Source organism: Bubalus kerabau, chromosome 2 (assembly GCF_029407905.1).
Source record: "Bubalus kerabau isolate K-KA32 ecotype Philippines breed swamp buffalo chromosome 2, PCC_UOA_SB_1v2, whole genome shotgun sequence".
Taxonomy (NCBI): domain Eukaryota; kingdom Metazoa; phylum Chordata; class Mammalia; order Artiodactyla; family Bovidae; genus Bubalus; species Bubalus kerabau.
The window spans coordinates 79,007,043-79,032,447 of NC_073625.1; positions in this window are offsets into that span (position 1 = coordinate 79,007,043).

The following is a 25,405-nucleotide window of genomic DNA, read 5'->3' on the forward strand; positions in this document are numbered from 1 at the left end:
CCCCATGGACTGAAGCACACCAGGCCTCCCTGTCCAACACCAACTCCCAGAGTTTACTCAAACTTATGCCCATTGAGTCGGTGATTCCATCCAACCATCCTCTGTCATCCCCTTCTCCTTCTCTGTCATCCATCCTCTGTCATCCCCTTCTCCTTCTGCCTTCAATCTTTCCCAGCATCAGGGTCTTTTCAAATGAGTCAGCTTTTTGCATCAGGTGGCCAAAGTATTTCAGCTTCAGCATCAGTCCCTCCAATGAATATTCAGGGCTGATCTCCTTTAGGATGGACTGGTTGGATCTCCTTGCAGTCCAAGGGACTCTCAAGAGTCTTCTCCAACACCACAGTTCAAAAGCTTCAATTCTTTGGCACTCAGCTTTCTTTATAGTCCAACTCTCACATCCATACATGACTACTGGAAAAGCCATAGCCTTGACTAGATGGACCTTTGTTGACAAAGTAATGTCTCTGCTTTTTAATACACTGTCTAGGTTGGTCATAACTTTCCTTCCAAAGAGTAAGAATCTTTTAATTTCATGGCTCTAATCACCATCTGCAGTGGTTTTGGAGCCCCCCAAAATAAAGTCTGCCACTGTTTCCCTATCTATTTGCAATGAAGTGATAGGACCAGATGCCATGATCTTAGTTTTCTGAGTGTTGAGTTTTAAGCCAACTTTTTTACTCTCCTCTTTCACTTTCATCAAGAGGGTCTTTATTTCTTCTTCACTTTCTGCCATAGGAGTGGTCCATCTTGTTTTTTTCACTTTCGATTATGTGAAATAATGATTTTTTTTAATTATTGATTGAGCCAAATTGAGCCAAATTTTTTGTTAGAAATAAAACTATCTCAGAATACAGATGACCCAGTCAGAAGGAAATGACAGAGAGTAACTAATAAATTTAAATTTTTAAAATGTTTATTGCTTGTGTAGGAAATATAGAGGAGTATAAGGATTAAATTATACCTAAACACGTAACTTTATTTATGCAAAAATAATAATAATGGATAAATTACTATTGCTGTCAACTCAAGAAAGCATTAAAATGAAATTTGATTCCTTGTTTAACAATCATCAACAAATACATGTTTCACTATACTATGGATGTTGTAGAAACCTTGAGAAAATGTGTGCATGTCATCAGAGGATATATAATATGTGACTAAAGGAGTACCTTTAAGTAAATTCCAGCCTTTAGTAAATAAGATGAAAAATAACTTCAAGAGTAAGGATTTTAATGGAATTGTGATTCAAGAATGAGGTATTAATCTAAAGAATTAAATTCTGACTATAAGACTAGAAACATTCTTATAAAAAGTAAGTTCAGTTCAGTTCAGTCCAGTCCAGTTGTGTCCAACTCTTTGCAACCCCATGAATTACAGCACACCAGGCCTCCCTGTCCATCACCAACTCCCGGAGTTCACTCAAACTCATGTCCATCGAGTCAGTGATGCCATCCAGCCATCTCATCCTCTGTCGTCCCCTTCTCCTCCTGCCCCCAATCCCTCCCAGCATCAGAGTCTTTTTCAATGAGTCAACTCTTCGCATGAGGTGGCCAAAGTACTGGAGTTTCAGCTTCAACATCAGTCCTTCCAAAGAACACCCAGGACTGATCTCCTTCAGAATGGACTGGTTGGATCTCCTTGCAGTCCAAGGGACTCTCAAGAGTCTTCTCCAACACCACAGTTCAAAAGCATCAATTCTTCGGTGCTCAGCTTTCTTCACAGTCCAACTCTCACATCCATACATGACCACTGGAAAAACCATAGCCTTGACTAGATGGACCTTTGTTGGCAAAGTAATGTCTCTGCTTTTGAATATGCTATGTAGGTTGGTCATAACTTTCCCTCCAAGGAGTAAGCGTCTTTTAATTTCATGGCTGCAATCACCATCTGCAGTGATTTTGGAGCCCAAAAAATAAAGTCTGTATACTATATTAAATAAATATAATTAATCTAATTGATATTATTTATTTACTTGAGATACACTAGAATATATGTAAAAATTACCTCCATTTACTCAGTAAGTAGAGATATTCTGATTCCTGTATTTAAATCCAGGCTAAACATTTGCAATCCACTATACTGACATGCCCATGAGAACAAGGTATTTTATGGATTTTAATTACTGCTGTGCACATGGTGGGTATTAAATATTTGTTGAAAATACTTAGTTTCCATTCTTTCAGTAGATTAGTTGATTGTGATTTTATGTTTGCCTTTTATTCTCTTCAATGCTCAGGTTAAAACAATAACAACGGCAAAACTGAAACAGAAATACAAAAAGGCATATAGTTATGACAGAGAAGTGATTAGAGGGGACTTTTAAAAAGAAATAAATCAGTAAGAATGAGCAACTACACCAAATACAGTACAGGGGTTGCAAACAGAATGGCTCCAAGTGAATTTAATGAAACATCTGGTGGGATTCAAAAATTCCACCTTGCTTTTCACATTTCATAAACACACTCCTCATAATAACATTTGGTGGGTGTTATATAAATGAGCCAAAGATGTCCTCTGTATACTGGCTTCTAGGTTGTTTACTTCTTCACAGCATGCTAAAGCTTGTTAGCTCAGAAGCCTGGTGCATGCAGAGTTTTACACACCCAATTATTTTAAACAGAGCCCAAATATGTACATTTAGCCACGTAGAGCTTGTTTGCTTTGTATAACCCATGAAACTATGCCTAACACTCATTAACTATAGTAAAATTAACTGCAGAGCCTTAAAGAGATGAAGTCACTGCTTCCCTCTGGAATTCTCAGACCCAGAAGCTCTGCACAACACTTCTAGTGACATTATCTAGACCTACACATTCCCAATCTAACTTCCCTTTCTTAGGTAATTCCCTTGGCTTTCTCCTCTTCTAAATAGTGATGCCCCTACCATAGCCTCAGCATGCATGTATGCTAAGTCACTTCAGGTGTGTCCTACTTTTGGGACCCTATGGACTGTAACCCACCAGTATCCTCCACGCATGGGATTCTCCAGGCAAGAATACTGGAATGGGTTGCCATGCCCTCCTAAATGATCTCATTCTATGAGTGAAATCTGTTAAAGCACTCAAATACAGTTTGTGTATACTACTGCCACCTTGTGGTCATGTTTTTATCCTTAATCAACCCCAAATCCCTCAAACTCCCTACAGTGGAGGGTGTGGGAATGTGAATAGTTGGCTGCCAGTGAACTCATCTTAAAATGCATCCTGTCAGTTCCTAAGCCTATCTCTGTGTACAGTATTTCTCACAGGATCAGACACAGAGAGTAAGAGAAACAGACCCAAAGAATAGGAGAATGTTATAATAGCTCTCTCTCCATTCTTTTTCTTCTAAAATATAATCTAAACTACATACACACCAAAAGTTTGTAACACAATCAGAACTTAAATTTAAGGTATCACCACATACATTTTCCTTTAGCAAACTATTTCTTCCCACGTTTTAATATATGTTGTTTCAGTGGGACTTTTCCCCATCTATCGCTCCATCTGTGCACATATATCTAAAACCCATTCAATCCAGATAGTTCAAATTCCTGGATAGAGTAACTGATTATAAACACAGTGAAACCAGTCACCATCTAACTCAGTCAAGAATAAATCACAGTTAAGAGAAAGTCCAATGAAGAAAGGTGGAAAACTGAGAGATGGTAGAGATGAGGGAGAGAAAGTCATAATATCATTTTAACTCTTGATACCTATTTATGTCTTTTGGTTGTTGTAAAGTTGCTAAGTTGTATCCAACTCTTTGTAACCCCGTGAATCAGTTTTGTTATTATGAACTTTCATAAGATGTGATTATAATTCCTTCTTTTTGCTTAAAACAGTTTAAACTTTCTATGTTCATGACTCTAAAGTCATGACAAATACAGTAAATGAGTTTAAAAAATTAGGAAGACATGGTATTTAGAATTGTTCATTAAGCTAAGTAGGAATGAGAGAAAACAAAATATCTGTTTATATTGTAGGATAAGTTTCTAAGTTTCCATAGGATTCAGTAATAAACTAGCATATGAAGTTATTGCTTGTGATTACTTAGAACCATGTATTCATTGAGGATATAGCAGTAATAATCTTTATTCTCTTATGCCATAGAAACCCCTATTCCAATTGGCTTAATAAGATGTCTTTTTTGGGGTGAGGATTGGGAAGTGTGGGGTTTAACTGTAAAGACCAAAAGTGATAGAACAATATTCACCCATTGTCTCACTGGGCTCCAGATGCCACTTGTCTGAGCGTTTCTCCTCTTGCTTCTGTCTTACGTGTACCCTTTTTCTTACTCTGCTTCTCTAATTGCACATGGAAAAAAATGACCAAGCAACTCTAACCTTCATATGAGTATATCATTTTCCTGCTGCTGCTAAGTCACTTCAGTTGTGTCCGACTCTGTGCGACCCCATAGACGGCAGCCCACCAGGCTCCCCCTTCCCTGGGATTCTCCAGGCAAGAACACTGGAGTGGGTTGCCTGCCCTTTCCTTCTCCAATGCATGAAAGTGAAAAGTGAAAGGGAAGTTGCTCAGTCGTGTCCGACCCTCAGCGACCCCATGGACTGCAGCCTTCCAGGCTCCTCCGTCCATGGGATTTTCCAGGCAAGAATATTGGAGTGGGGTGCCATTGCCTTATCTTTGTATTCAGCCTAAATGAACAAACTATGTTACATATCCACCCATGACTAAGTTGGAATATTGTTAGGGGGATGAAATGTACTGATTGTGTAAGGAAAATCAGAGCTCTTCTCCAGAACTGGAGTGAAGTCAGCTTCTGTGTAATGCAAGAACTTAATGGGAAATTAAACTGTTGGTGCACCTAGGAAAGGAAGTACAGGGGAATGGGTGCTGTGAAAGCAAACAACTGTCTGTGAGTTAGGATGAAACTAGGGGCCTTAGATTCCCTGTACTATGGAGGAGTTAAAATTATTTCATACAGTATTTGATAAATGAAACAAAATAAATGACAAATGAAATTCCTAAATTATATCCTAATGATTTGTGACCTATTGAAGACTAGGGCATGGCTGAGAACAGAAATCACTGAAGACCAGACCCAGATATTGGTCTTAAACTTGCAGAATTACATACCAGCTGAATTACAGCTTTACCATATGTCCTATGTGAAAGTTAAGGCATTTGTCAGAAAGGATTAGACTTTTGCTAACTGTTATGAGGATACTGCAGAATAATTGAAAGACAGGAAATAGGCTGATCCCCAAATTTCCAATGAAACACATCTCACTATGCACCTCTTTTAGAAATAGCGTCATCCTTGACTGAAGACATTCCTAAGTGGAGAAATGTTTCCTCTGTGATGAATATAGAATAGTAAATAATTAGAATATAGTTAACATGACCTTGAGTTTAGTGGGAGATTATGGTAAAATTTATAATAAGAGCAAGAAATAAAAATGTTACATTCATAAAGAATTTAAGGATTTTTGCCAATTTTCATCTTTAAAACATATGTGGCAAATTTATAATAGGATTTGGAAGATACTCAACAAAGTTGGGCTTCCCTGGTGGCTCAGACAGTAAAGTCTGCCTGCAATTAGGGAGAACTGGGTTCAGTCCCTGGGTTGGAAAGATCCCCTGGAGGAGGAAATGTCAACCCACTCCAGTATTCTTGCCTGGAGAATTCCATGGACAGAGTAGCCTGGTGAATTACATTCCATTGGGTTGCAAAGAGTCGGACACAACTGAGCAACTAACACACACACAGCAAAGATGAATGAGACATAATTTTGTTGCATCTGGAACTTGTTCATATGTACAGTTTATGAGTCAATTTGCTAATTTTGAATAAGGGCCCAGTTTGATGGACCCATTTCTGATCTATACCAAATGACATTGAGAAATCAAAACTTTTAAACTAAAGTTCATGAACTCAGTTCAGTCGCTCAGTCATGTCCAACTCTTTGTGACTCCATGAACTGAAGCACACAAGGCCTCCCTGTCCATCACCAACTCCCGGAGTTTACTCAAACTCATGTCCATTGAGTCGGTGATGCCATCCAACCATCTCATCCTCTGTCCTCCCCTTCTCCTCCTGCCTTCAATCTTTCCCAAAATCAAGATCTTTTCAAATGAGTCAGCTCTTCGTATCAGGTGGCCAAAGTATTGGAGTTTCAGCTTCAGCATCAGTCCTTTCAATGAACACCCAGGACTGATCTCCTTTAGGATGACTGGTTGGATCTCCTTGCAGTCCAAGGGACTCTCAAGAGTCTTCTCCAACACCACAGTTCAATAGCATCAATTCTTCTGCGCTCAACTTTCTTTATAGTCCAACTCTCACATCCATACACGACTACTGGAAAAACCATAGCCTTGAATAGACGGACATTTGTTGGCAAAGTAATATCTCTGCTTTTCAATATGCTATCTAGGTTGGTCATAATTTTTCTTCCAAGGAGCAAGCGTCTTTTTATTTCATGGATGCAACAGTTATTTCATGAACTACAGCAGTTTATGTAGTTGCTAATAGTCTGGCCAGATGATGCAGAGCCTGGAAGGAAGAAGCAAATTGGTAAATGTTAGTAAGTGGGAAGGATTGAAGGCAGGAGGAGAAGGGGACGGCAGAGGACTAGATGATTGGATAGCATCACCAACTCAGTGGACATGAGTTTGAGCAAGTTCCAGGTGATGGTGAAGGACAGAGAAGCCTGATGTGTTGTAGTCCATGGGGTCACAAAGAGTCACACATGACTGAGCAACTGAACAACAAAGTAAGTGGTCGGAGTATATGCCAAGGTTGGATATTTTAGAATGGCCAAAGAGACTGAGAAAATCATATCTTCCATAAATGTCCATCAAAATAAGTCCATTGTAGAAGTATGCAGTTTAGATGAATTGTGCTAGGGGTATCAGTCCACATTTCATATGAGGTACTCTGAATTTCTTCCATGGTTTCATAAACAGATTTGCTGTGATTCTAGGGATAAAATCTACACAAGGGTTTAATAATATGGACTACAGCCAAAAATGTATCTTTTGAGAAACCCACAATCGAAAAAAACATGTGGATAGCTGACACACAAATGGGCACCAGTAATTGGTTAATAACTTTTGAACAAAAATGACTGGGTTCTTGAAAGGTTGTGATTTTGCATTACTTCAGAAATTTCAGGTTTTGTGTGGTGCAAAAACACGTCTCAGACAAGATCCTCAATGGCCACCCAGCTCTGTTATGTTTGCCAGAACTGGGATTACTCCATTATGATTTCAAAATGCCATCACAAGTAATTACTTTTTCCAATTTGTTTTCCTCCCTGTATAATCCTAAAGGCATTTTGCTGCTGCTGATACCTTGCATTATTATGTCTGAGTCTGGAGGAAATGACACCTGCCAGAGTCCAACTCCAGCAGCCAGGGATTCAACCTGAAGAGATGGTCGGTGTCGGCCAATGAGACAGCCTCTCAGTTTTCTATGGACTTCCTGTTTATTTCAAGTTTAAGAGTCTCTTTTATACTTTTATAAAAACATTAGGCCAGAGGTTTGACATTTTCAGTTCCCCCTCTCCCAGATTTATTATCTCCATAAGTCATTGTTGCTCTTCAAACAGAGTTCCTGCTTCAGTGATTCTCTCGGAATCAGCCTTATCATCTATTATCTACCTCCTCTAATGTGTCCTATAGTTAATTTGTGATTACATTGTAACTCATGCTACATTCCTCAGTTTACTACTTATCTTCCTAAATCCTGTTTGCCCCTAACATCCTGAGCTCACTATCTCTTAAAAAGGCTTGTAGCTATAGTGTCCCTAAAAATTCCTAACTTCTACAAGCTATAGTAAAATATGCTAACTTTACAACATTCCTTAAAACTTTAACTTCTAACTATTTTAATTATTTCTAAGCCCTAAATTCAGTAAACTCCTTTGCCATAAACATTCTCCTCACAAATAGGCTTCAAATAGCAATCCCTCTCATGGCCTCAAGCTACAGCCTATGTGCTCATCCTGGAACACCCTTTTGTAAAAGTCCTTGAACACATGTCAATGATTAACTTTATGAATTATTTTCTGAACACAACTGCAGAAGGCTTTGTGCCTTCTCATGCTCCTCTTAAGAACAATAAGCACCTTAATATTCCTTTTCAGTCAACTCAGCCGAGGAGAGGAAGAGACAAGTCAGAATTACAAGGTCTAACTCCTTCATCCCAGGATCCGTGTCTGCGGAATGAGGAGAGGGGGCTGGGGACCATGCCTCCATTTTGTCAAAATGCCTAACGTGGCTCCTGATAGACACCAATGTCTGATGCCCAACAATGTCACTTCCAGTAACCTAAGCTGAATAAGAGCTGTGCTTTGGGGAGATCCCAGCTTATTCAGATAGATTTCTTTGAACTAGCCTAGTAGACTTTTTGGGCTTCCCTGGTGGCTCAGCAGTAAAGAATTTGGCTGCAATGCAGGAGCCGCAGGAGACACATGTTCGATACCTGGATGGGGAAGATCCCCTGGAAGAGGGCATGGCAACCCACTCCAGTATTCTTGCCTGGAGAACACCAGGGAGAAAGGAGCCTAGCAGGCTACAGTCCATAGAGTTGCAAACAGTCAGACATGACTGAAGTGTCTTAGCAGCAGAAGAAGACTTTTAAAAACCTACAGCCAACCAGAAAACAGTGAAATCCATACAGGGTTGCATACAGGAAGAGGAAAGAATTCTTTGAAACACAACTTACAGCCTCATTCTTCAAAGTATGATCCACACAACAGCAGCAGCAGCACATAGGAGTTTCTGGTTTTCCAGGTGGCTCAGGGATAAAGAATTTGCCTGGCAATCCAGAGATGTAGAAAATGTGGTTTGATCCCTGGTTCAGGAAGATCCCCTGGAGAAGGAAATGGCAACTCACTCTAGCATTCTTGCTTGGGAAATCCCATGTACAGATGAGCCTGGTGGGCCACAGTCCATGGGATCACAAAGAGTCAGACATAACTCAATGACTAAACCAAAGCTAGAGAATCTCAGGGCCTACCCAGCACTCCCTGAATTATAATTTTCATTTTAACAAACTCCCCAGGTTGTGCACATTAAAGTGCACTGGTTTATAGGACAGCAGAGAGAAAGAGTGAAGTTGATTTTATCATGCAAACTTTCTGTTTTAGATAATTAACAATGTGTCCCATGTGTTTCAAACAATTTGCTTGCCTGTTATAGAACAGGGGAAAAACGTCTTCAGACATCATTGGGATGAATCAACAAACAAGTCTTTTTTTTTTTTTTTTTTTTTTTTAATTATAAGCCAGACTATACATATCCCGTGTAAATAGCATTAAAACAAAGCTAGTGGAGGTGATGGAATTCAAGTTGAGCTATTTCAAATCCTAAAGGATGATGCTGTGAATGTGCTGCATTCATTATACCAGAAAATTTGGAAAACTCAGCAGTGGCCACGTCGAAAAGGTAAGTTTTCATTCCAAGCCCAAAGAAAGGCAATGCCAAAGAATGCTCAAACTACCACACAATTGCACTCATCTCACACACTAGCAAAGAAATGCCCCAAATTTTCCAAGCCAGGTTTCAGCAATACGTGAATCATGAACTTCCAGATGTTCAAGCTGGTTTTAGAAAAGGCAGAAAAACCAGAGATCAAGTTGCCAACATCTGCTCGATCAGTAAAAAAGCAAGAGAGTTCCACAAAAACATCTATTTTTGCTTTATTGAATATGCCAAATCTATTGACTGTGTGGATCACAATAAACTGTGGAAAATTCTGAAGGAGACGGGAACACCAGATGACCTGACCTGCCTCTTGAGAAATCTGTATGCAGGTCAGGAAGCAACAGTTAGAACTGGACATGGAACAACAGACTGTTTCCAAATAGGAAAAGGAGTACGTCAAGGCTGTATATTGTCACCCTGCTTATTTAACTTCTATGCAGAGTACATCATAAGAAACACTGGGCTGGATGAAGCACAAGCTAGAGTCAAGATTGCCGGGAGAAATATCAATAACCTCAGATATGCAGATGACACCACCCTTATGGCAGAAAGTGAAGAAGAACTAAAGAGCCTCTTGATGAAAGTGAAAGTGGAGAGTGAAAAAGTTGGCTTAAAGCTCAACATTCAGAAAACTAAGGTCATGGCATCTGGTCCCATCACTTCATGGCAAACAGATGCAGAAACAGTGGAAATAGTGTCAGACTTTATTTGGGGGGGCTCCAAAATCACTGCAGATGGTGAATGCAGCCATGAAATTAAAAGACGCTTACTATTTGGAAGGAAAGTTATGACCAACCTACACAGCGTATTAAAAAGCAGAGACATTACTTTGTCAACAAATGTTGTGTAGTCAAGGCAATGGTTTTTCCAGTATTCATGTATGGATGTGAGAGTTGGACTGTGAAGAAAGCTGAGCGCCAAAGAATTGGTGATTTTGAACTGTGGTGCTGTAGCAGACTCTTGAGAGTCCCTTGGACTGCAAGGAGATCCAACCAGTCCATTTCTAAAGGAGATCAGCCCTGGGATTTCTTTGGAAGGAATGATGCTAAAGCTGAAACTCCAGTACTTTGGCCACCTGATGCGAAGAGCTGACTCATTTGAAAAGACCCTGATGCTGGGAAAGATTGAGGTCAAGAGGAGAAGGGGAGGACAGAGGATGAGATGGTTAGATGGCATCACCAACCCAATGGACGTGAGTTTGGGTAAACTCCAGGAGTTGGTGATAGACAGGGAGGCCTGGTGTGCTGCAGTCCATGGGGTCGCAAAGAGTCGGACAAGACTGAGCGACTGAATTGAACTGAACTGAAATAGCATTCAAGGCCTGCCTGGTGGTGGTGGTGGTTTTCTCACCAAGTCATGTCCAATTCTTGCGACCCCATGGACTATAGCCTGCCAGGCTCCTCTGTCCATGGGATTCTCCAGACAAGAATACTGGAGTGGGTTGCCATTTCCTTCTCAATCAAGGCCTACTTAGCATGCTACTAATTCTCTGTATATATATGTATCTATAGATCTGTAGATACAGACATCTGTATCACATGGATGTGTATATATATATATATATAAGAGATTGCTATCTTGTACATTGTATAAACTACTTTATGAATCAATATTAAAAATTTTTATTTATATGTGTTTCTCCTCTGAAACATCTAGATACATAAAGTCAAATTATACTCTTGTTTGATCAATTCAGTTGTCATTTTTCTTTTCCTCATTCTCTATATAGTTAACACATGAGAGTTTTATAAGTAAAGGTTTGATAAATAAGTATAATAGGGGGAAAATGACTTTCTTTGGGGGAAAAAAAAACATAAACTATACAACTGAAGGGCAGGGGGAGGTGTCCACCCAGTCAAAAGAATGAAAGAAACTCAGGCAGTTCTTGGCTGATCCAGAACAATGAGAGTAGACAAGCTTGCCTGATTAAGGCACGCAATTTAATGGTTTGGGATTTTGAGCTTTGACATTTCAGTACCAGTCATAACCAGAGAGTATGTACCCTAACAGCTGGGATCCTTATAATACCTTAAGGGAACAAACTTTTTTTCTTTTTTTTTCCCCCTGCAAGAACTTAATCCCTACTCAACTTTCTGGGCCAAAGGTTTTTCTAAGGCTTTACAGAAAAACTCATACCCTAAAAAAAAAAAAGACATTTAACCGTCTTACCCATCCACCCCTTTTCAATTCTCTGTGACCTTTAAAGATTTGGTTGTACATTCAATTATTTTATAAGTCACAGTAGGTTCAAATTAATCTTAGGGATAGGCTATTTTATAACTAGTTAAAGGCTAGCAAAGAATTTTAGTCTTTGTCACAGTCTCTGTCACAGGAAACATTATTTTTTGGAGCTTACTATATTTATTATATCTCTATCAATTCACTTATATAGAAATATGATAAACAAACAAATGGAAAAAGTGTCTGCTTTTATAACATGGGTATATATGCTAAGTATAAATTAATAAAAATGACAATATAAGGTAGGTTTTACTGGCTATCATTTCACTTAAATAAAAAGAATCTAGCACATTTTACATGTCCAGTAAATTAATTATTATGGGCTTTTTCCATCATATATAATTAATTCTTATTTACAAAAAGATAGAATGTATTCCCACTTCAAATTCCTTCTTAATGGTGACTTGGACATTTGTATTTAAATACCTTGACACTTGTAAATGTATTTCCAGTACATCCACCTTCCAAGGAAGTGTTGGTTGTTTGTTTTGTTTTGTTTTTGGAAAGGATACCAAATACCCAGAATGTATAAAATAAATCCTTCCCCACAAACTGTTTTCAACATTTTATTATTTGCACCTGCAGAAGTTCCAGTTTAACACATGACACTCAAGTTTGTGCGACAGTTCAGTTCAGTTCAGTTCAGTTGCTCAGTCATGTCTGACTCTTTGCAACCCCATGAACTGCAGCAAGCCAGGCCTCCCTGTCCATCACCAACTCCCGGAATTTACGCAAACTCATGTCCATTGAGTCCCTGATGTCATCTAACCATCTCATGCTCTGTCGTCGCCTTCTCCTCCTGCCTTCAATCTTTCCCCAAATCAGGGTCTTTTCAAATGAGTCAGCTCTTCGCATCAGGTGGCCAAAGTGTTGGAGTTTCAGCTTCAGCATTAGTTCTTCCAATGAACACCCAGGACTGATCTCCTTTAGGATGGACTGGTTGGATCTCCCTGCAGTCCAAGGGACTCTCAAGAGTCTTCTCCAACATCACACTTCAAAAGCATCAATTCTTCTGCGCTCAACTTTCTTTATAGTCCAAATTGCACATCAATACGTGACTATTGCAAAAACCATAGCCTTGACTACATGGACCTTTGTTGGCAAAGTAATGTCTGCTTTTGAATATGCTGTCTAGATTGATCATAACTTTCCTTCCAAACAGTAAGCGTCTTTTAATTTCATGGCTGCATTCACCATCTGCAGTGATTTTGGAGCCTCCAAATATAAAGTCAGCCACTGTTTCCACATCTATTTGCCATGAAGTGATGGGACCAGATGCCATGATTTTCGTTTTCTGAATGTTGAGTTTGAAGCCAACTTTTTCACTCTCCACTTTGACTTTCATCAAGGGGTTTTTTAGTTCCTCTTCACTTTCTGCCATAAGGGTGGTGTCATCTGCTTATCTGAGGTTATTGAGATTTCTCCTGGCAATCTTGATTCCAGCTTGTGCTTCTTCCAGCCCAGCGTTTCTCATGATGTACTCTGCATAGAAGTTAAATAAGCAGGGTGACAATATACAGCCTTGACATAGTCCTTTTCCTATTTGGAACCAATCTGTTGTTCCATGTCGACTTCTAACTGTTGCTTCCTGATCTGCATACAGATTTCTCAAGAAATAGGTCAGGTGGTCTGGTGTTCCCATCTCTTTCAGAATTTTCCACAGTTTATTGTGATCCACACTCAAAGGCTTTGACATATTCAATAAAGCAAAAATAGATGTTTTTCTGGAACTCTCTTGCTTTTTCCATGATCCAGCGGATATTGGCAATTTGATCTCTGGTTCCTCTGCCTTTTCTAAAAGCAGCTTGAACATCTGGAAGTTCACGGTTCAGGTATTGCTGAAGCCTGGCTTGGAGAATTTTTAGCATTACTTTACTAGCATGTGAGATGAGGGAAATTGTGTGGTAGTTTGAGCATTCTTTGGCATTGCCTTTCTTTGGGATTGGAATGAAAACTGACCTTTTCCAGTCATGTGGCCACTGCTGAGTTTTCCAAATTTGCTGGCATATTGAGTGCAGCACTTTCACAGCATCATCTTTCAGGATTTGAAATAGCTCAATTGGAATGCCATCACTTCCACTAGCTTTGTTCATAGTGATGCTTTCTAAGGCCCACTTGACTTCACATTCCAGGATGTCTGCCTCTAGGTGAGTGATCACACCATCATGATTATCTGGGTCATGAAGCTCTTTTTTGCACAATTCTTCTGTGTATTCTTGCCATCTCTTCTTAATATCTTCTGCTTCTGTTAGGTCCATACCATTTCTGTCCTTTATCAAGCCCATCTTTGCATGAAGTGTTCCCTTGGTATCTCTAATTTTCTGGAAGAGATCTCTAGTCTTTCCCATTCTGTTGTTTTCCTCTATTTCTTTGCATTGATCGCTGAGGGAGGCTTTCTTATCTCTTCTTGCTATTCTTTGCAACTCTGCATTCAGATGCTTATATCTTTCCTTTTCTCCTTTGCTTTTTGCTTCTCTTCTTTTCACAGCTATTTGTCAGGCCTCCTCAGACAGCCATTTTGCTTTTTTGCATTTCTTTTCCATGGCGATGGTCTTGATCCCTGTCTGCTGTACATTGTCACGAACCTCAGTCCATAGTTCATCAGGCACTCTATCTATCAGATCTAGGCCCTTAAATCTATTTCTCACTTCCACTGTATAATCATAAGGGATTTGATTTAGGTCATACCTGAAGGGTCTAGTGGTTTTCCCTACTTTCTTCAATTTAAGTCTGAATTTGGTAATAAGGAGTTCATGATCTGAGCCACAGTCAGCTCCTGGTCTTGTTTTTGTTGACTGTATAGAGCTTCTCCATCTTGGGCTGCAAAGAATATAATCAATCTGATTTCGGTGTTGACCATCTGGTGATGTCCATGTATAGTCTTCTCTTGTGTTGTTGGAAGAGGGTGTTTGCTATGACCAGTGCATTCTCTTGGCAAAACTCTATTAGTCTTTGCCCTGCTTCATTCCCTATTCCAAGGCCAAATTTGCCTGTTACTCCAGGTGTTTCTTGACTTCCTACTTTTGCATTCCAGTCCCCTATAATGAAAAGGACATCTTTTTTGGGTGTTAGTTCTAAAAGGTCTTGTAGGTCTTCATAGAACCATTCAACTTCAGCTTCTTCAGCGTTACTGGTTGGGGCATAGACTTGGATTACCATGATATTGAACAGTTTGCCTTGGAAACAAACAGAGATCATTCTGTCGTTTTTGGGATTGCATCCAAGTACTGCATTTCGGACTCTTTTGTTGACCATGATGGCTACTCCATTTCTTCCAAGGGATTCCTGCCCACAGTAGTAGATATAACGGTCATCTGAGTTATATTCACCCATTCCAGTCCATTTTAGTTCACTGATTCCTAGAATGTCGACATTCACACTTGCCATCTCTTGTTTAACCACTTCCAATTTGCCTTGATTCATGGACCTGACATTCCAGGTTCCTATGCAATATTGCTCTTTATAGCATCGGACCTTGCTTCTATCACCAGTCACATCCACAGCTGGGTATTGTTTTTGCTTTGGCTCCATCCCTTCATTCTTTCTGGAGTTATTTCTCCACTGATCTCCAGTAGCATATTGGGCACCTACCGACCTGGGGAGTTCCTCTTTCAGTATCCTATCATTTGGCCTTTTCATACTGTTCATGGGGTTCTCAAGGCAAGAATACTGAAGTGGTTTGCCATTCCCTTCTCTAGTGGACCACATTCTGTCAGATCTGTCCACCATGACCCGCCCTTCTTGGGTTGCCTGACAGGCATGGCTTAGTTTCATTGAGTTAGACAAGGCTGTGGTCCTAGTGTGATTAGATTGACTAGTTTTCTGTGAGTATGTTTTCAGTGTGTCTGCCCTCTGATGCCGTCTTGCAACACCTACCGTCTTACTTGGGTTTCTCTTACCCTGGACGTGGGGTATCTCTTCAGGACTGCTCCAGCAAAGCACAGCCACTGCTCCTTACCTTGGACAAGGGGTATCTCCTCACTGCAGCCCTCCTGACTTTCAACGTGGACTAGCTCCTCTAGGCCCTCCTGCACCCTTGCAGCCACGGCTCCTTGGACATGGGGTTGGTCGTCCCGGCTGCTGCCCCTGGCCTCGGGCATTGGAGCGTCGGGTAGCTCCCCCTGGCCACCACCCCTGACCTTGAAATTGGGTAGCTCTTCTCGGCCGTTCCTGCGCTGTCACAGCCTGGCACTCTCAGCCGCTGCCCCTGACCTTGGACTTGGGGTAACTCCTCTTGGCCGCCGCCCTTCAGGCATGGGGTCCTCCCGGCTTCTGCCCCTTAGTGCCCACTTAGTGTGCCAGTCGCAGCGGCCCGTGCTTAGTGAGCCGGTCACAGCCGGGCGCCGGTCTACTTCTGTTAGGTCCATAAAATTTCTGTCCTTTATTGAACCCATCTTTGTATGAAATGTCCCCTTGGTATCTCTAATTTTCTGAAGAGATCTCTCGTCTTTCCTATTCTATAGTTTTCCTCTATTTCTTTGCATTGATCACTGAGGTGGGCTTTCTTATCTTTTCTTGCTATTCTTTGGGACTCTGCATTCATATGGGTATATCTTTCCTTTTCTCCTTTGCTTTTTGCTTCTCTTCTTTTCACAGCTCTTTGTAAGGCCTCCTCAGACTGCCATTTTGCTTTTTTGCTTTTCTTTTTCTTGGGGATATCTTGCTCCTTGTCTCCTGTACAATGTCACAAACCTCTGTCCATAGTTCATCAGGCACTCTTTCTATCAGATCTAGTCCCTTAAATCTATTTCTCACTTCCACTATATAATTCAAGGTCAAATAAAATATAATTCCATGCATAGGTTTTCCTGGATAAATGATCCAATGACAAAATAATTTATCTGTTCAAAAAGTTTCTTGAAAAACAGATTGGTTTTAGAACGACTTTGTTTTGTCAGTTTTAAAATATAAGTTTAGCTAAAATAATTGATGATACTCTTCAGCTGTCTGCTTTGGCCCACAGTGATGGAACAAGCCATTAAACTATTCACTCTAGTCTTTAATATACTCTCCAATATACTTTTTTGTTTTCTGTTAATACATATGTTTCTTGATTCACATTTTGGATTCCTAAGTAAAATGAGAAAGGCAGAGAAGAGAACTCCTACTTCATAGGATTGTAGTGTATTAAATGGCAAATAAACAGGGTAGATATTGTATCTCCCATCTTTATAAAGTGCACACACACATCACTAGAATCTCACAAATATATTTTCTTTACCAGGAAAATAGATAGCAACACTAGGAAATGAAAGAAACATTCTTTCCTAGCAAAGTTACATTTCTTTTGATGATTTTTAAAACTGCTTAGTTAGCCATTGGCAACTTAAAGTGACCAGGTATATGTAGCAGAGATGTTCAAATATAAACAATGAAGATAAAATTCTGCTTATTAAAATTATTTATTTTTGTATTGAAATATAGTTTACACACCATACAAATTTATTATAATATTATTGACAATATTCTGTGTTGTACATTTTACCCAGGTGACTCATATCTTTTATTAAACTATTCATCTGTCAGTGAACACCACTTAGATTGTTTCTATGTCTTGACTTTTGTAAATAATGTAAATCATTATTTACAACGTTCGTTATTTATAGCGAACATAGGGGTGCATATATTATTTGACTTAATGTTTTTTTTCTTCAGATAGACCCCCAAGATTTCCTAAATCTTTACTTTTTTGAGAGAAACCTCTACTCTTTTCCACAGTGGCTGTACCAATTTACCTGCCCACCAACAGTGCACTAGGGTTGCTTTTTCTCTACCTCCTTGTCAACACTTGTTATCTCTTGTCTTTTTAATCATAGCCATCCCAACAGTTGTGAAAAGATACTTCATGGTTTTGATTTGCATTTTCTGCTTGCAAAGAGTTGGACATGACTGAGCGACTGGACTGAACTGAACTGAATGATAAGTATTGTTGAACATCTTTTGTTGTGGATGGTAGCTGTCTGTACCTTTTTTGTAAGAATGCTTATTCAGGTCCTCTGTCCATTTTTTAATTGGATTGTTAATTTCTTTGAAATTGAATTGTATGTTTTTTATATATTTTGGATTCTAAACCCTTATCAGATATATCAATTGCAATTATCTTCTCTCATTCATTAGGTGGCCTGTTTTTGAGGTTTCTTTTGCTGTAAAATATCCTTTTTATTTTGATATAGTCATATTTGTTTATTTTTGCTTCTGTTGCCCTTGCCTGAGAAGACATGTCCAAAAACTATTGCTAAGATGAGTTGAAAAAAAAAAAAAATCCCTATGTTTTCATTTAGTTTAATTGTTGCAGGTTTTATATTTAAATCTTTAGTCCATTTGAGTTTACTTTTTAATGTAATGTAAGAAAATGGCTTAGTTTCATTGTTTTACATGTAGTGGTCCAGTTTGCCAATACCACTTATGAAGATTCTATCTTTTCTTCGCTGTATGTATACTTCCTTTGTGGCAGATCAATTGATTAGATATGTAGGGGATTACTTTTGTGTTGTCTATCTGTTCCACTGACCTATACATCATCTATTTTTGTGCCAGTACAATACTGTTTTGATTGATTATCATGTTATTATTTGATTAATATTTGATTATTATAGCTTTGTAGTATAGTTTAAAATCAGGGAGCATGATACTCCTAGATTTTAATTTTTTTCTCACAATTGCCTTGGCAATTTGGAGTCTTTTGCAGTTCCATACAAATTTAAGGATTATTTGTTTAGTTCTTTGAAAAAGGCCATGGGTATTTTGATAGAGATTGTAATTCTTATTTTACTGTTTGACAGAACTTCACTGTGAAGCAGTTAACAATATTAATTCTTCTGATTCATGATCATGGTATATCTTTCCATTATTTGTGTTATTTTCAAATTATTTCATCAGAGTCTTATAATTTTCAGGGTACAGATTTTTCACATCTTTGGTTAAGTTTAATCTCAGGTTTTTATTCTATTTGTTATAATTGTTATTTGTATTGTTTTCTTAATTTTTGTATATACTAGTTCATTATGAATTTATAGCAATGCAATATATATTGTTATATTTTTTATCCTTCAACTTTACAGAATTCATTTACTACTTCTAGTTCTTTGGTAGAGATTTCAGGATTTTCTACATATAGTACATGCCATCTGAAAATAGTGACAGTTTTACTTTTTCCTTTACGATTTGAATAGCTTTTATTTCCCTTTCCTATCCTGTTGCTGTGATTAGAGCCTCTGATACTATGTTAAACTCTTAAATAAAAGTTGGGAATATGCACCCCTTGTTGCTGATACTGGAGGAAAAGTTTTCAGTTTTCATCATTGAATATGATATTAGCTGAGGGTTTGTCATAAATGACATTTTTATACTGCCATATGTTCCTCCTATATGCATCTTACTGAGGATTTTAAATCAAAGATTGATGTTGAATTTTGTCAGTACTTTTTGCATCTATGGATATGACCATGTGTCTTATCCTTCTTTCGTTAATCAGTTCAGTTTAGTTCAGTCACTCAGTTGTGTCCGACTCTTCATGATCCCATGGACTGCAGCACACCAGGCCTCCCTGTCCATCACCAACTCTGGGAGTTTACTCAGACTCATGTCCATTGAGTTGGTGATGCCATCCAATATGGTATGTCATTTTGATTTCTTGTGGATATTGAACCATCCTTGTATCCCTGAACTAAATCCCACTTTGTCATGATGTGTAATCTTTTTAATTTATTATTGAATTTGGTTTATTAATATTTTGTTGAAATTTTTGCATCTAAATTCATCAGGGATATTGACCTGTAACTTCCTTACATTTTAGTGTCTATTTTCTGTTTATGGTTTCAGAGTAATGCGGGGCTTTTATAATGAGTTTTAAAGTGTTTCTTCTTTCATTTTTTGGAATAGTTTGAGAAGTACAGGTATTAATTGTTACTTTACTGTTTAATAGAATTTCCTTATGAGGAAGTTGTCCAGTCCTGGACTTCTGTTTCTTGAGAGCTTTTAATGATTAAATTCATTGGTAGTGTTGGTCTGTTCAGGTTTCCTATTTCTTCCTGACTTGGAATATTTGGAATATTCTGATTTGGAATATTCATATTTTTCCAGTTGTCCAATTTTTTGGCCTTTAATTATAGCTTTCTCTTATGACTGTTTCTTTGATAGTTTCATTGATCTTTTTTTCATTTTCTTTTGGTTTCTATTTTATTTACTTCTGCTCTGATCTATACTATTTCATTCTAGTAACTTTGGACTTTGTTGATTCTTCTTTTTCTGTTTCACTTAGGTAAAATCAGGTTGTTTATTTGATATTTTTCTTGAGGTAAGCCTGTACACTAAAAGTTTTCCTCTTAGAAGTAATTTTCCTGTGTCTCATACATTTTGGAAAGTTATGTTTATATTTTCAGATATCACAAAGTACTTTTTTAAAAAAATTCTTCTTTGATTTCTTCATTGACCTGATGATTTTAGTAGCATGCTGTTTAGTCTCTGCATGTTTCTGTTTTTCACTAAAATTGATTTCTAGTTTCATGTCTTTATAGTAAAAGATGCTTGATATGATTTTCGTCTTCTTAAATATAGTGAGATGTGTTTTGTGGCTAACTGTGATTTATCCTGGAGAATTTTCATGTGCAGTTGAAAAAAATATACATATTTTGCTATTCATGGATGTATTAGTTTTTTGTAGATATCTACTAAGTCCATCTGGTCCACTTTGTTTTTCAAGGCCACTTTTTCCTTATTGATTTTTTGGTCTGGATGATCTATTTATTGATGCAAATATGATAGTAACATCTCTTGTATTGTATTACTGTCAATTTCTCCTATTTTATTGTCTGTTAATATATGCTTTACATATTTAGGTGCTCCTGTGTTAGATGCATAAATCCTCTTTTGGACAGACACTTTTGGATAGACTCATTCATAATATGTAGTGCCATTCTTTGTCTTTTGTTGTAGTCTTTGTTTTGGAAATCTACTTTGTCTGATATGAGTATTACTACCCCAGGTTTTTTTTTTATTAAAAAATGTATTTATTTATTTATTTGACTGTGTTGGGTTTTTGTTGCTGCATGTGGGCTTTCTCTAGTAGCAATACATGGGCTTCTCATTGTGATAACTTCTCTTGATGCAGAGCCTGGACTCTAGGTGTGTGGGATTCATTAGTCTGGGTGCATGGGATCTATAGTTGTGGTTTGTGTGCTCTAAAGCACCAGCTCAGCAGTTATGGCACACAGCAAACTTGTGGTAAGCATGGGCTGATGCTTCTCCCAGGGTGCATCAGAAGCTACTGCCTTGATGGGAGGTAGAGATGGGGCTGAATCTGGAGCCTGCCAGGATTTCTTTTGGCTACAACGTAGCTCACTGCCTTGGTGGAGGGTGGTGTTAGAAATCAGTTCAGTTCAGTTAAGTCACTCACTCGTGTCCAACTCTTTGCTACCTTATGGACTGCAGCACACCAGGCTTCCCTGACCATCACCAACTCCTGAAGCTTGATCAAACTCATGTCCATAGAGTCAGTGATGCCATCCAACCATTTCATCCTGTCATCCCCTTCTCCTCCTGCCTTTAATCTTTCCCAACATCAAGGTATTTCCAGAGCGTCAGTTCTTTGCACCAGGTGGCCAAAGTATTGGAGCTTCAGATTCAGCATCAGTCCTTCCAATGAATATTCAGGTTTCCTTGAGGATTGACTGATTTGATCTCCTTGCAGTCCAAGGGATTCTCAAGAGTATTCTCCAACACCACAGTTCAAAATCATCAAGTCTTCAGTGCTCAGCCTTCTTTATAGTCCAACTTTCACATCCATACATGAATACTGGACAAACCATAGCTTTGAATAGATGGCAAAGAAGCTTTGACTGGACCTCTGTTGGCAAAGTTATGTTTCTGCTTTTTAATATGCTGTCTAGGTTGGTCATAGCTTTTCTTCCAAGGAGCAAGCATCTTTTAGTTTCATGGCTGAGGTCACCATCTGCAGTGATTTTGGAGCCCAAGAAAATAAAATCTGTCACTGTTTCCATTGTTTTTCCATCTATTTGCCATAAAGTGATGGGACTGGATGCCAATGTCTTAGTTTATTGAATGTTGAGTTTTAAGCCAGCTTTTTCACTCTCCTCTTTCACTTTCATCAAGAGGCTCTTTAGTTCCTCTTCACTTTCTGCCATAAGGGTGGTGTCATCTGCATATCTGAGGCTATTGATATTTTTCCCAGAAATCTTCATTCCATCTTGGCTTCATCCAGCCTGGCATTTCGCATGATATATGCTGCATATACATTAAATAAGCAGGTTGATAATATACAGCCTTGACATACTTCTTTCCCAATTTGGAACCAGTCCATTGTTCCATGTCTGATTCTAACTGTTGATTATTGATCTCCATACTGGTTTCTCAGGAGACAGGTAAGGTATTCCCATCTTTTTCTGAACTTTCCACAGTTTGTGTGATCCACACAGTCAAAGGCTCTGGTGTAGTCAATAAAGCAGAAGTAGATGCTTTTCTGAAATTCTCTTGCTTTTCCTATGATCCAATGGATGTTGGCAATTTGCTCTCTGGTTCCTCTGCCTTTTCTAAATCTGGCTTGAACATCTGGAAGTTCTCCAGCCTAGCTTGGAGAATTTTGAGCATTACTTTGCTAGCATTTGAAATGAGTGCAATTGTACAGTAGTTTGAACGTTCTTTGGCATTGCCTTTCTTTGGGATTGGAATGAAAACTTTTTGCAGTCCTCTGACCACTCCTGAGTTTTCCAAATTTGCTGGCATACAGCACTTTCACAGCATCATTTTTTAGGATTTTTTTTTTTTACTAGGAATTTATTATTTAGTTGTTTTCATAGTCAAGGAGTAAGGATATTCTTTCTAAAACAATATGAGGCCATACAAGTAAATATTATGTTTACCTTATATAAAGTAAAACTTTATATTTTAAAATTATATATAGTGTAAAAGTAATACATAAAAGTATCTATATAAAGTCACAGGTATATGAAAACTAAGAGCAAAAATATTTATAACAAATATAATAAAATAATACTTCTTCACTATGTAAATATATTATGAATACATAAGTAATAAAATAAGCCAATAGAAAAATTGATAAAGAACATAATGAAAGATTGAATTATGTGTTCACAATATTTTTCTCCATATTCTCTTCATGTGCCCAACCGCCACTGAAATTGTTCTTAACTTGTGACCCAATTTGGCAATGGAATTTAAAAGGGATACTTTGTCACATCTTAGATGCTCCCACATCTTTCCAGTTTTAGATGTTTTTGTCTATCTTTACATGGGTCACTTGCTCAGCTTCCCATCTATGAGAATTCCAGATTCTAGATACTGACCTTGCCTTCAGTCTGTGTTTCAAAATTATTTTACTCACAGAGCTGATCCCAAAACAATCAATATAAACCCATATCCTTTTATAATATAAGAGAGAAATAAATGAATTTCGTCAGAAAACACTGAGAAGTAGGATTGTGTATCACAGTCAAAGATGACTTATAAAACTCAAACTTCTGGTTCAAAGAAAATAAATATAAATAGTTAACACAAGAAAATACGCTCAGCTTCACTCATGTTTACAAAATGCAAATTAAAACAGCAATAATAAGACACACGTTTTTAGTTTATCGTATTAGCTAAGATTTATAATCAATATTAACTGTCTTTTGAGAAAAGTAAACATTCTTGAACATTATTAGTTAGAGTTAAAATTAATTCAACCTCCTTCTCCTATGAAAACTCCATAAGAGCTAGCAGTTCAACTTTGGGAAATTTATTCTACCTTTAAATATTCAAACATTGAATTGGTGCTTATTGCTTTTTCCTTTAAATAGTTAAAAACAAAAACACAAAACCCCTCAAAACTCTAAAAAACAAAAAGACAAGCAAATAAGGAAGGAAAAATGGGGAAAAAAGAAAATTAAAAGAATATGTAGTTGATTAAATATATTAATGGGCTACTATGAAATAAGAATTAGTTATTTTACAGCATAATTGAAAGAATATTAATTTTAAAAATCAAGTTGCTCAGCAGTATCTAAATATAATTTTTTAATATTTTTGAAATACTCAGATTTTGGATAGAAATTTTCTATGCTTAAGAAAATAGTGTAAATGTTATATCCTGTGAAGTGTCCTGTGAATTTTCTAGTGCCACTGTGAAGCAACTTCTAATTATCACTATCTGCTACTCTGTATGAAATATTTACACCATACTGTATATTGTTTTTATGTTTAGAAAACCTAGTTTGAGAGTAAAATTAAAAAGAATAAACATATATTTTAAAAATGTTTAAGCTGAGGTGATCAATTTGGATCTCACATCAGCATGCTCACTACCCTGGACCCATGAGACTCTGCCGCCACCTGTGGCAGAAAACATAAATTGAACATGAAGGCATTAAAAGCCCAAAGAAAACACACAAGGTTTAACGCTGAAAATACATAATTGCTCTTTGGGCAAATCTCCTGGAATCATGTGATCCCTTAATTTTCTACTGAATGCAAAATAGTTGTGTAGATTTATTTATTAATTCATATAGCATTAGGGAAACAGGTTAAATAACATCTCCAAGATCTCCCTTCTCTAAGTTCAAAAAAAAAAAAGAAAAGAAAGCAACCCAACAATTGGCCTTTCACTAATGCATCTCATTTTTTTTTTTTTTTCCTAGCCCACAGGGCTTACCTGTTTTATTAATTTAGAATCAAATAAACTCTCAGGACTTCCTGTTCTTTGCTTCTTAGATTGTGGTTTCACATGCAAATGAATTTCAGTGTTTTAACTGACAAAAAGTCAGTTAAGAAAAGACATTCATACAGGTGTTTGCCTTATAGGCATATGATGTCTCTTGCCTTATCCCTTTTATCCCTTGTGGCTAGATTCCCCAGGCCCTGCTGAGTCGAGTTAAGTTAGTTTAGAAAAATTTCAACTCTGTGTACCATTCACTGACAGAAGCTTTGAGTAATGAATAAAAGAAACCACAGGGAGTAGTTTCAGTCTTCAGTTTCTGTCATTGGGAAAAATTCATCACAAATTGTTAGATACTGGATCATCAATTTTAAAACTACAATTTAAAAGGCCGCAATCAGCTAATTGAAATCAGAAGAGAAATGCTTAAATAATGTATAAAGTGAAAACCTTGGTGGAAACTATTTTTTAAAAACTTTATAAGTTTTTTTTTTTTCTTCTATAGCTTGAGACATCCCCAGAAAGTAATGACACAGAAAAATAACCAGGAGAAAGCTAGTATACAAAAATAAAAGCAAAAATTTCCCAAATACCACAGAACAGAAATGGGCTAGTCAAGTAGAATAGCTAAACAAAACTTGTTTATTAAATTACCCATATTATGAATTTTTTTAGATGAAACATGACATCATAGGTATTCATTTTTTATTTCATTTTAATTGATAGCAATGATATATACACATAGAACCTAGACAGATTTGTGTATCACTCCTCTCCCAAACAGAAAATGGAACTGAATTCAAGTCAAAACTCCACTAGATTTAGGGGCACGCTTTTAGAATATTGATCTTTGCCCTCCAGAATTTCAACTTGAATGTTCTGGGGAAATAATATAATATGACAAAGGCTGTATTAGCAGTCTGAATAAAGAGACTATAGCATTCATAAGGAAACAATGTACTGCTTCAGTTAAGAGTCATGGAAGTCCTATTCAGTATCTATTGATGTATAACAAATTACCCAAAAACTCAGTAGCTAAAAACAACAACAGTGTATCATCTCATAG